The 11,602-nt window shown below is 33.0% G+C and overlaps 1 long non-coding RNA gene across 1 annotated transcript; it reads right to left on the bottom strand.

Annotated features, from left to right (window-relative positions):
- Positions 1-3,196: 3,196 nt before the first annotated feature.
- LOC125611356 lies at positions 3,197-11,050 on the bottom strand. The gene is made up of 3 exons (XR_007341515.1): positions 11,039-11,050; positions 8,230-8,234; positions 3,197-3,494 (listed from the first exon to the last, which is right to left on the bottom strand). It is a non-coding gene; the product is annotated as an uncharacterized LOC125611356 (long non-coding RNA).
- Between the last annotated feature and the right edge of the window lie 552 nt (positions 11,051-11,602).

Here is an 11,602-nt window from a genome sequence, read left to right as displayed (position 1 = left end):
ATCAGAGGGAAATGGAAAAAAAATACATGAAATATAACATTTATAATAAGTAGACTGAATAATGTGTGCAAAATGTCAAATCCTTGTGGTCCACCTGCAGAATTAATTCTAATACTCATTCAAAACTCACAACCTAGGTTTCATTCCAACACACATAGTATGATTTTCCTTTAATTGTACATGATAAATAATATATTTGAATTTTATGGTGCATAAAATCATACAAAATTTTATATTATTGACTGTGATATAAAGTATATATAAATGTCTCTCTCAGTTGCAGAAATATTTATTATAACCTGTAGGTATCATTTATGATAAATATGTACAAGTAGAAGGAAAAGAGGATCATGTAAGTATATCTCACTTAGTTTTAGTGAGAAATTGAACCCTAAGCCATTAAGCTTCAATTCTCACAGGTCAATGTCATAGTCAGTATCATGGGGATAGATGTATATTTAGGGAACCAATGTTTGGCATTTACATACAACCTTCAAGTAGTTGTAGCTGAATGTAAGTGAAATTGTGCACATTGCTTATACATCTAAGAAAGTTTCTGTTAAAAAAGTATATTCAAGGGCTGGGGTTGTGGCTCAGAGGTAGAGCATGAGTGAGGTACTGTGTTTGATCCTCAGCACCACATAAAATAAAAAAAAATAAAGATAGTGTGTCCACCTATAACTAAAAAATAAGTATTTTTTTAAAAGTATACTCAATAAATATGTATGAAAAATGATATAGTGAATATTCTCTGGATGTCAGTGCCCTTTAATATTCCTCCTCTTCCTCTTCAGGTTCACTACTAATACAAAACTATAAGAGGTACTTTATGAACTAGAGAGTCTCTTCAAGTGAACTATTTAGAAGCAATTGAAGTTCAGTATTATTAGAAACCTATTACCTTAGGTAGCCCCATAAACATAATAACTCCACTATTTGTGTATTTGAACATATTGTAATGCAAACAAATTTTGTTATTTATTGTTACAATACAAATCACCCCAAAATTTTGTAGCTTAAAACAACACATTCATTATCTCATAGTTTTTATGGGTTGGTCATTGGAGCATGGCCTAACTGGGTCCTCTGTTTCTAATTTCTCTTGTGTAAAAATGAAGTTGAAACCAAGATGTGGATTCAGAATCAGAAGCCTTATGTAAAGGCTCAATTTTTGTGTTCAGTTCTGGTTACAGGCAACATTTAGTTCCTCTCAGTCTGTAAAACTGAGGGTCTCAGTCCTTCATGGGAGGACACTCTCTGTTCTTTGCAATGTGGGTATCATCAATATGGCGGGTTACATCATCAAATATGCACATCATGAAAACAATAGAGTTGGCCAGCAAGAATCTGGCCAACTCTATTGTTTCACAATTTTCTGAAACCTTATCACAGAAGGGCCCCCACCCCACCATCATTGCCATATTCTATTGGTTAGAAGCAATATAGAACAAATATTCTATTTGTTCTCTGCACAAAATGAGAACACTGGAAGGTGTGGATCTTTAGGGCCATTTTGAGGTGGCCTACTATAGCATAACTTGTTGCATGTGTCTATTACTTTCCAAGCATTATTTTATGCTGAGGACAAAGACGCTAAAATTTTTAGCATCAAACTTGTGATTTTAGATTTTTTTTTTTGCCAAACCAAACTCTATAGAACTTTAATAGACATTAAATGAATTCATATTAACTATGTAAGAATATGACTAAATTGTTTAGACATTTGTTCCTCTTTGCCACTACTTCTTTAAAGTTTTGAAAATTTGCCTTCTCGGTGATCTGAGAGTTGGAGAGTTTCTTTTCTCTTTTGTGAATAGTAATGTAATCTGTCAATTCACAATCACTGTTGCTCGCTATTTTTAATCCTATTTTAAATAACACTCTAGACTTATTTCTTATGTAGATAAAAATAAAGTTGAATTGAAATATCCTATAAAATGTTTAAATTCTACTTTTCCAATAATAGCTAAGAATATTTGAGAATGCTTCAGGTCCTTAAACAAACAAAATGTTCTGTTTCTATTCTTAAGAATCAAAACAAAAGTAATTATAAAATTATTAAAGAAAGGAATTTCCCAAGGTATTATAATTTTGATGTAAATGTCTTATAATAATCTCTCAAACCCAAAAAATTATCTTTCAAGTTTTCTTCTGGACTACCCTCCCCTACCTCCACTCCCTTCCTTCTATTCCTTTCCTCTTATTTTCCTTCTTTTTTTTTTTATAAAATAACAGTATCACATGTTTTTGTTTTCTGCTCTTTTCTTTATATTTTTACACATCATATTTATCATTGTTTTTGAAAAAGTAATTGGCTTTCAAATCTTTCTTTATGTGAAAGTAGAATAATTGAATTAACTACAACAGCATTAAGATTACTCGTGTGTATAATTATTTTAATTGACACATAAAAAACATTTATGGAAGTATTTGCTTTGAGTGGACACCTAGAAGTCCAATTAAAAGACCATGAATGTAAGAAATCTTATTGTAACTGGCAAATTTTCTTGAAGAAAGGACCCAAGATCAAGCTATTACCATAAGTGTGGTAGTGTAATTTCTTTGCCATTTTCTAATCCCAGTAAATCTCTCTCTCTTTTCTACATTTGATTTACATTCTTTATTACTGTTAACACTGAACATTTAATTTATATATAGTTATTAGTCACTTGAATTTCTTTAGTTAATTGTCTTATCTCTTGTTTAATAAAGTTTATTATTTTTTCATTCCTTTTTTTCAGTTTTCAAATTTGGAAAATATTCTAATATTAGTATGTAAAATGCAATGCACGGTATTTTGGTTATTTTCATTATTTTTCAGGATAATATGTCCACTATTTCTAGAGGCAGTAAACATTATATGCATCTATATTGTATGCATTTTTTTCCTTTTTTTGTAACTTTTAGCATGTAAACTTAACATGTAAACACACATTTGTTATGGAAACATACAAATAGGTGGTATGTTCTAAGAGTGAATGACTTTGTTGGGGTTTAAGTGTGCAGAGTTTAGCTCCCTCAGGCCTGACATTTTGCAAGAGCTGTGGCTGTGATTTAGATCAGCTGAGGCAAACCTCAGCTAGGAGGAGGAAAAGTTCTCTTCCCCTTATTGCAAGTCACAAGTTCTGCATGGTTTGGCCAAGAGGAAGAAGCTTCCTGCATACTTATCCTGGGAACAGTACATTCTGAAGAAACAAATGCATCCTCAGGGGACTAGATAATGTCTACAAAGAACTTTAGGAGGGTACTTATCAAACAAACAGGAACAATCTGAATCTAGCTCTGTGTATCCGCTGAGGCATGATATTTGGGCAATGTGGGCAACGTGATATTAAAGAATTGCTTGCTTTGTTAGAAGAAGTGTATAAAAGGAACTTGCAAATAAACTTCAGCATGCAGTTGCGATTGCTGCCTTGGCTCTGCATCCCCTGTGTCCCGGTTATTTTGTGACCCTTACCCAGGGACCCGAATGCTCTAGACGTTCACAGACTTGGCTTTTTTTTTTTTTTTACAAATAAGTAACTTAGCACTATTTGTTTAATATTAATTTGATACCCTATTGTTATGTACCAATTTTCCCAACCCCCACCAGGCATGTGGGTGGGCATTGCGCGCGCACACAGATTAATTACAAATAGCATAGAGTTAACACCCACATAGGCCCTTCCAGTGCATACTTCTGTTTCAGTGGTTCACCTTGTGAATTTTTATCAACATGTCATGCTTTACTACTTTATTCATTGTAACTTTACCCTTTCCTTTCTAGTACAGTAAGTTACTATACATCGCTTTTCTTTTTCAGGCTATTGTTTTATTGCATTTGTTAAGATTTTTGTCACTTGTGAAATGAAAAGCCAAGTCAATCTAGATTATTCAAGAAAAAAATGGATTCACTGGTAATTTTATCTAGGATTCCAAAGTGTAAAATGGTGCCTTCAAGTTCTCATCCATCTGTCTCTCTGGCAGGCTTCTTATAAGTTGACTTAATTCTTCCTTCTGCAGACAGACTTACTTAATATCCTGCAAGCACATAACATCTGATAGATCCTAGCTTATATCAGTCCAGATTGTCTTTCTAAAGTAAAGTGAAGTTTTTCTACCCATCAATGTTTTTATATAAAACTTCTAGATTTTATCTGATGCCTATGCCAGTGCTTTGAAGAATAAATTACTATTTTTATTATTCAAACCTGAGTTTTGTTCATACTTCTAAAATTGTCGATACAATTCAATGAATAGGACCCCCACTAGAGCATATGCATGGGGGATGGGCCTTTCTATTTAAGACTGAATGCTGTGAGAAGAAATGGAGAGGGAATATAGCAAAACAAAAACAAAAGGTGTCAAATACAGCTATAAAAGTGAACTTTTATTTTTAGTGAACAAAAATTATTAGGAATTTTCAGTCCCCACTTTGTAAACTTTTTATTTTATCCATTTTGCACAAACTTTATTATTTGAATAGGATAATTTTGCACGTATGAACAAGAAGCTAGAGCATTGCAAATAATGTTGCTTTACCAAGAAATAATATGTAATTTTAAAACACCAAAATTGAGAGTGGTTTGTATAGTATACACCTTGGCAAAATACCATATTAATTCCTTTCAGCATGAAGACATTTTCCAGTGATGTATCTAATTTCACCATCAATTTCTATGCAACTGAAACCTACCATTCTCTTCATTCTCTTCCCTAGAAGTTGATTTTTAATAATCAACTCATAAAAGGATACTGACAAAAGTAAACCTTAGATTTTAGAAATTTCATATATACTGATATAAATTTAATTTTGGCAGAATTTATATAAGACTCTTATTAAAAGCATATTAAAGAGATCCACCCACACCAGCGTGCATGGGATCCAAGCTCACAGTAGGCCCCAGTCCATCCCACCATCTGCAGACACATGCCAGAGCCCAGACTGCAGCAGGAGACCACTACTTCCATCCAGCAGACTATCCCAGTAGGGCAGGCCCAGACCAGATCTGCCCTCACCAAGTGCACAGGACCCAGGTCCAGGATCCACACTGCAAGAAAGGAAGATACATGACAACATGACAAAAGAAAGGAGGAAAGTACCCAAAACAAACAATAACAGAACCCATGGACGGTAAAGTTGATGAAATGTCAGAGAAGGAGTTCAGAAGGCTCATAATTAAAATAATCTGTGAATTAAAGAATGATCTAAATGAGCAAATACAAGCAAAAATTGATTACTCTACAATGAGATAAGAGAGCAAATACAGATAACAAAAGATTACTTCAAGAGAGAGATAGAGACCCTGAAAGAAAAACAGAAATCCTTGAAATGAAGGCTACAATAAACCAAATAAAAGTATCAATAGAATGCATAACCAACAGATTAGGTCACTGGGAAGAAAGAATGTCAGATAATGAAGACAAAATATACAATCTGGAAAATAAAGTTGGTTACACAGTGAAGATTGTAAGAGGAACATAAAAGAATTATGGGACAGCACCAAAGACCAAATCTAAGAGTTATTGGGATAGAGGAAGGCACATAGTTTCAAACAAAAGGAATGCACAATCTTTTCAATGAGATTATATCAGAAAATTTCCCAAGCATGAAAAATTTCCCAAGCATGAAAAATTCCCAAGCATGAAAAATTCCCTTCCACAATAAACAAAAGTTAAAAGAATTTACAACTAGAAAGCCTGCATTACAGAACATCCTCAGCAAACTATTCCATGAAGAGGAATAAAAAACAAGGATGAAAATCAGCAGAGGAAGGTATTACACTAAAGGAAAACCTAATCAAAGGAGAAACCAAGTCATGCTAAATACCAAAAATAAACAAAAATATATGGGAATACAAATCATGTGCCAATAATAAACCTGAAAGTTAATGGCCTAAACTCACCAATCAAAAGACAGATTAGAAGACTGGATTAAAAAAATAAACCCAACAATATACTGTCCAAGAGACTCATCTCATAGGAAAAGACATCTACAGACTGAAGGTCAAAGGTTGAGAAAAATCATACTACTCACATGGACTGCAAAAGCAAGCAGGGGTTTCCATCCTCATATCAATTAAAGTAAACTTCAACCTAACGTTAATCAAAAGGGATAAAGAAGGATGCTACATACTGCTCAAGGGAACCATACACAAACAAAACTTGACAATTATAAATAAATATGCCCCAAACAATGGAGCAACTACTTTCATCAAACAAATTCTTCTCAAGTTCAAGAGTCAAATAGACTACAACACAGTAATTTTGGGTGACTTTAACACATCTCTTTCACCACTAGATAGATCTTCCAAACAAAAGCTGAACAAAGAAACTATAGAACTCAATAATACAATCAATAACTAAGACTTAACTGACATATATAGAATATTTCATCATTCAACAAGCGAATACACTTTATTCTCAGCAGCACTGGGATCATTATCTAAAATAGACCATATATTATGCCACAAAGCAACTCTTAGGAAATATAAAAACGTAGAGATACTACCCTGCATTCTATCAGATCATAATGGAGTGAAATTAGAAATCAGTGATAAAATAAGAAATAAAAGTTACTCCAACATCTGGAGACTAAATAATGTGCTACTGAATGAACAATGGGTTGCAGAAGACATCAAGGAGGAGATTAAAAAAAAAATTTAGAGGTGAATGAGAACAGATACAACATATAGAAATCTCTGGGACACTATGAAGGCAATTCTAAAAGGAAAGTTCATGGCATGGTGTTCATTTCTTAAAAGAAGGGCTGGGGATGTGGCTCAAGTGGTGGCACGCTCGCCTGGCATGCGTGCGGCCCGGGTTCGATCCTCAGCACCACATACAAACAAAGATGTTGTGTCCGCCGATAACTAAAAAATAAAAAATATTAAAAATTCTCTCTCTCTCTCTCTCTCCTCTCTCACTCTTTCTTTAAAAAAAAAAAAAAAGAAGATAAAGTCAACAAATAAATGACCTAACATTACATCTCAAAGCCCTAGAAAAGAAGAACAAATCTACACCAAAAGCAGTAGAAGACAGGAAATAATTAAAATTAGAGCTGAAATCAATGACATTGAATCAAAAGAAACAACTGAAAAAAATTGACAGAACAAAAATTTGGTTCTTTGAAAAAAATAAATAAAATTGACAGACCCTTAGCCATGCTAACGAAGAGGAGAAAACTCAAATCACTAACATACTTAATGAAAAAGGAAATATCGCAACAGACACTACAGAAATACACAAGATAATTAGAAATTATTTTGAAAACTTGTACTCCAATAAAATAGAAAATATTGAAAGCATCAACAAATTTCTAGAGTCATATAATTTGCCCAAATTGAATCAGGATGATATACACAATTTAAACAGTTCAATTTCAAGCAATGAAATAGAAGACACCATCAGAAGACTACCAACCAAGAAAAGCTCAGAATTGGATGGATACACAGCAGAGTTCTACAGGACCTTTAAAGAAGAACTAATACCAATACTTTTCAATTTATTTCAGGAAATAGAAAAAGTGGCAGCACTTCCAAACTCATTCTATGAGGCCGATATCACTCTGATTCCAAAACCAGGCAAAGACACATCAAAAAAAGGAAACTTCAGGCCAAAATCTCTATGAAGATAGATGCAAAAATTTTCAATAAAATTCTGGCAAATAGAATACAAAAACATATCAAAAAGATCGTGTACCACGATCAAGTGGGATTCATCCCAGGGATGCAAGTTTCATTCAACATCAGGAAATCAAAAAATGTAACTCATCACATCAATAGACTTAAAGATAAGAATCATATGATTATTTCAATAGACACAGAAAAAGTATTTGACAAAATACAGCATCCCTTCATGTTCAAAACAGAGAAAACTTAGGGATAACAGGAACATATCTCAACATCAAAAAGGCTATCTATACTAAGCCCCAGGCCAACATCATTATAAATGTAGAAAAATTCAAGGCATTCCCTCTAAAAACTGGAACAAGACAGGAATGTCCTCTTTCACCAATTCTATTTAACATAGTTCTTGATACAATGGCCAGAGCATTTAGACAGATGAAAGAAATTAAAGGGATACCCATAGGAAAAGAAGAACTCAAATTAGCACTGTTTGATGATATATGATTCTATACCTAGAAGACCCAAAAATTCCACCAGCAAACTTCTAGAACTAGTAAATGAATTCAGCAAAGTAGCAGGAGATAAAATCAATAAATCAAAGCCATTTCTGTGTATCAGTGACAAATCCTCAGAAAGGAAAACTACCCCATTTACAATAGCCTCAAAAAAAAAAATAACATAGTTGGGAATCAACTAAATGAAAGAGGTGAAAGATCTATACAATGAAAACTACAGAATCCTAAAGAAAGTAATCAAAGACGACCTTAGAAGATGGAAAGATCTACTTTGTTCTTGGATAGTCAGAATCAATATTATCCAAATGACCATACTACCAAAAGCACTATACAGATTTAATGTAATTCCAATCAAAATTCCAATTGCATTCTTTATAGAAATAGAAAAAGCCATCATTAAATTCATCTGGAAAAAATAAGAGACCCAGAATAGCTGAAGCAATTCTTAGCAGAAAGAGAGAAGCAGGTAGCATCACTATTCCAGACCTTAAACTATACTATAGAGCAATTGTAACAAAAACAGCATTGTATTGGCACCAAAACAGACTCATGGACCAATAGTACAGAATAGAGAACATAGAGACTAACCCATAAAATTACAATTTATATTAAACAAAGATGCCAAAAACATGCATTGGAGAAAAGAGTCTCTTTAACAAATGGTGCTAGAAAAACTGGAAATCCGTATGCACCAAAATGAGATTAAACCCTTATCTCTCACCACAAACAAAACTCAAAATGAATCAAGGACATAGGAATAAAACCAGAGACCCGGTTTCTAATAAAAGAAAAAGTAGTTCCTAATATCCATTATGTGGGATTAGGCCCCAACTTCCTTAATAAGACTCCTATAGTGCAAGAATTAAAATGAAGAATCAATAAATGGGATGTATTCAAACTAAAAAGTTTCTTCTCAGCAAAAAAAAAAAAAAATCTGTGAGGTGAATAGAGAGCCTATATCTCGGGAGCAAATTTTTACTGCTTCCACATCAGATAAAACACTAATTTCTAGGGTATATAAAGAACTCAAAAAGTAAACACCAAATAAACAAATAACCTGATCAATAAATGGGCCAAGGACATGAACAGACACTTCTCAGAGAAGGATATACAATTAATCAACAAATACATGAAAAAATGTTCAACATATCTAGCAATTAGAGAAATGCAAATCAAAACTACTCTAATATTTCATCTCACTCCAGTCAGAATGGCAGCTGTTATGAATACAAACAACAATAACTGTTGACGAGGATGTGGGGAAAAGGGTCCATTCATACACTGCTGGTGGGACTGCAAATTGGTGCAGCCAAAATGGAAAGCAGTATGGAGATTCCTTGCAAAATTGGGAATGGAACCACCATTTGACCCAGCTATCCCTCTCCTCCATCTATACCCAAAAGACTTAAAAACAGCATACTACAGAGACACAGCCACATCAATGTTTATAGTAGCACAATTCTCAATAGCTAAATTGTGCAACCAACCTAGATGCCCTTCAATAGATGAATGGATAAAAATATGTGGCATATATACACAAAGGAATATTACTCAGCAATAAAAGAGAATAAAATCATGGCATTTGCAGGTAAATGGAGGAGATAATACTAAATGAAGTTAGCCAATCCCCAAAAAACAAATGCTGAATATTTTCTCTGATATAAGGAGGCTGATTCATAGTGGGTAGAGAGAGGGAGCATGAGAGGAATAAACAAACTCTAGATAGGGCAGAAGGGTGGGAGGGGAAAGGAGGGGGCATGGGGTTAGAAATAATGGTGGAATGTGATGGTTTCATTATCCAAAGTACATGTATGAAGACACTAATTGGTGTGAATATACTTCATATACAACCAAAGATGGGAAAAAATTGTGCTCTATGTGTGTAATATGAATTGTAATGCATTCTGCTGTCATATATAAATTTAAAAAATTAATTGAAAAGAAGCATATTTAAAAAAACTTAAAGAGAACAAACCCAAGTTCTGGTTATAAGTTCTATGTAGAATTATAAAATTCTATTTACCATTATGTTGGTTTTACAAATTCATTCTAATTTTTACATAATGGAAACTAAGGTGCATTCATGAAAAGATATACACTAATTTTTGAAAAAGCTACAGATTAAACACTTTTCTATTAGCTTAAATTTCTCACTTTTTAACAGACTTTCAGTTTGTTCATTACAAAATTTTTCTTAATTTCACCTGTGATGTGTAATAACATTAAAGGAGAGAGTAGAATGTGATGATAGTAAGGAGGTGACCCAATTAAATCTAATTATCAGATTCTGTTATTTTTAAAGCTCAACCTTCTCTGTCTTTTCTACTGCAATTTCCCCAGAGGTTTCACCTTGATATCTAAAGGATTAGAAGAAATTCCCTCCCTTTGCTTCTCATCAGAATCTTGGTTTGCAAAACAGTCAAGGAAATAAAAACTCCAACCCAGTCTAATAAATGTGCTTTCTTCAAGCAAGACTCTTAATGTATCCAGGATGCACTGAAAGCCATAGTAGTGAAATGTTTAATTTTAAAAGCAAGTTATATTAGTATATATTCAGCTAAAGTTACATATCTATATAGAGACATGAGAGTTTTGCTAATTTTAATGTGGTATGCCATGGGGGAAAGGGACTAAAATAATTTTGAGTTGTTTCCCAAACAATAAGTAAAACCAGTAGATGAGATGGGCATACTCTACACAATGAAGGTATTATTCTCTAATAATAATCTTTATTTCTGACTCAAGTGGTTGCCAATTTGCTAGATATTTTCTACAGAGATGCACGGGGAAAGAGATGAATTAAATGAATTTTAAGTTCACATTAGATCTGAAATCCTAGTAATTCTTTATTAAAGCAAAAGAAGAGTCTAAATTTCTTTAAAACAATAGTGTATAACAAAACTCCCAGTATTTTACTTTTTTATGATATGATTATTAAATCAAAACTGACATACAAAAATATACATACATCATCTTATAAAGTTAACTTTTTTAATGTTGTAAAATAAATGTAATATTGCTGGCTTATTTCATTCTTTTTTTTCTGAAAACAATAAGGAAAAAAGCAATACTAGGCATACAATCAGAGACATCCTCATAGAGAGAAGAGGATATTTTCAATTTAGGGCAATAAATTGTAAACATGACCCTACAATGCACAAAATGAAAGTCATCTTAGGAAATTAATAACAAGTATAATATTCAACAAGCTAAAAAATTAGAGGAAAAAATAAAATATGGAAAAAGACTAATTCTGTAGCTTCTTGGTGAGACCCATAATCACAGTAATAATAGCAGTAATGTCCGCTTTTTAAATTTAATTTTATTTCTTGAATTAACTTACACAAAGTCCAGTACATATTACATTTATTTTTCTCAAGTGTTTAAAAGAAACTACTGTAAAGTATTTCCACAAAGTCATGACTTCAAATTCCAGAAGCAAAGCTTGAAGAGTACATACCAGATAATGGAACATAGATG

Source organism: Marmota marmota, unplaced genomic scaffold, assembly GCF_001458135.2.
Source record: "Marmota marmota marmota unplaced genomic scaffold, marMar, whole genome shotgun sequence".
In the NCBI taxonomy this organism is placed as follows: domain Eukaryota; kingdom Metazoa; phylum Chordata; class Mammalia; order Rodentia; family Sciuridae; genus Marmota; species Marmota marmota.
The sequence above is the reverse complement of the archived record's forward strand: the minus strand, read 5'-3'. Positions and strand labels throughout refer to the sequence as shown.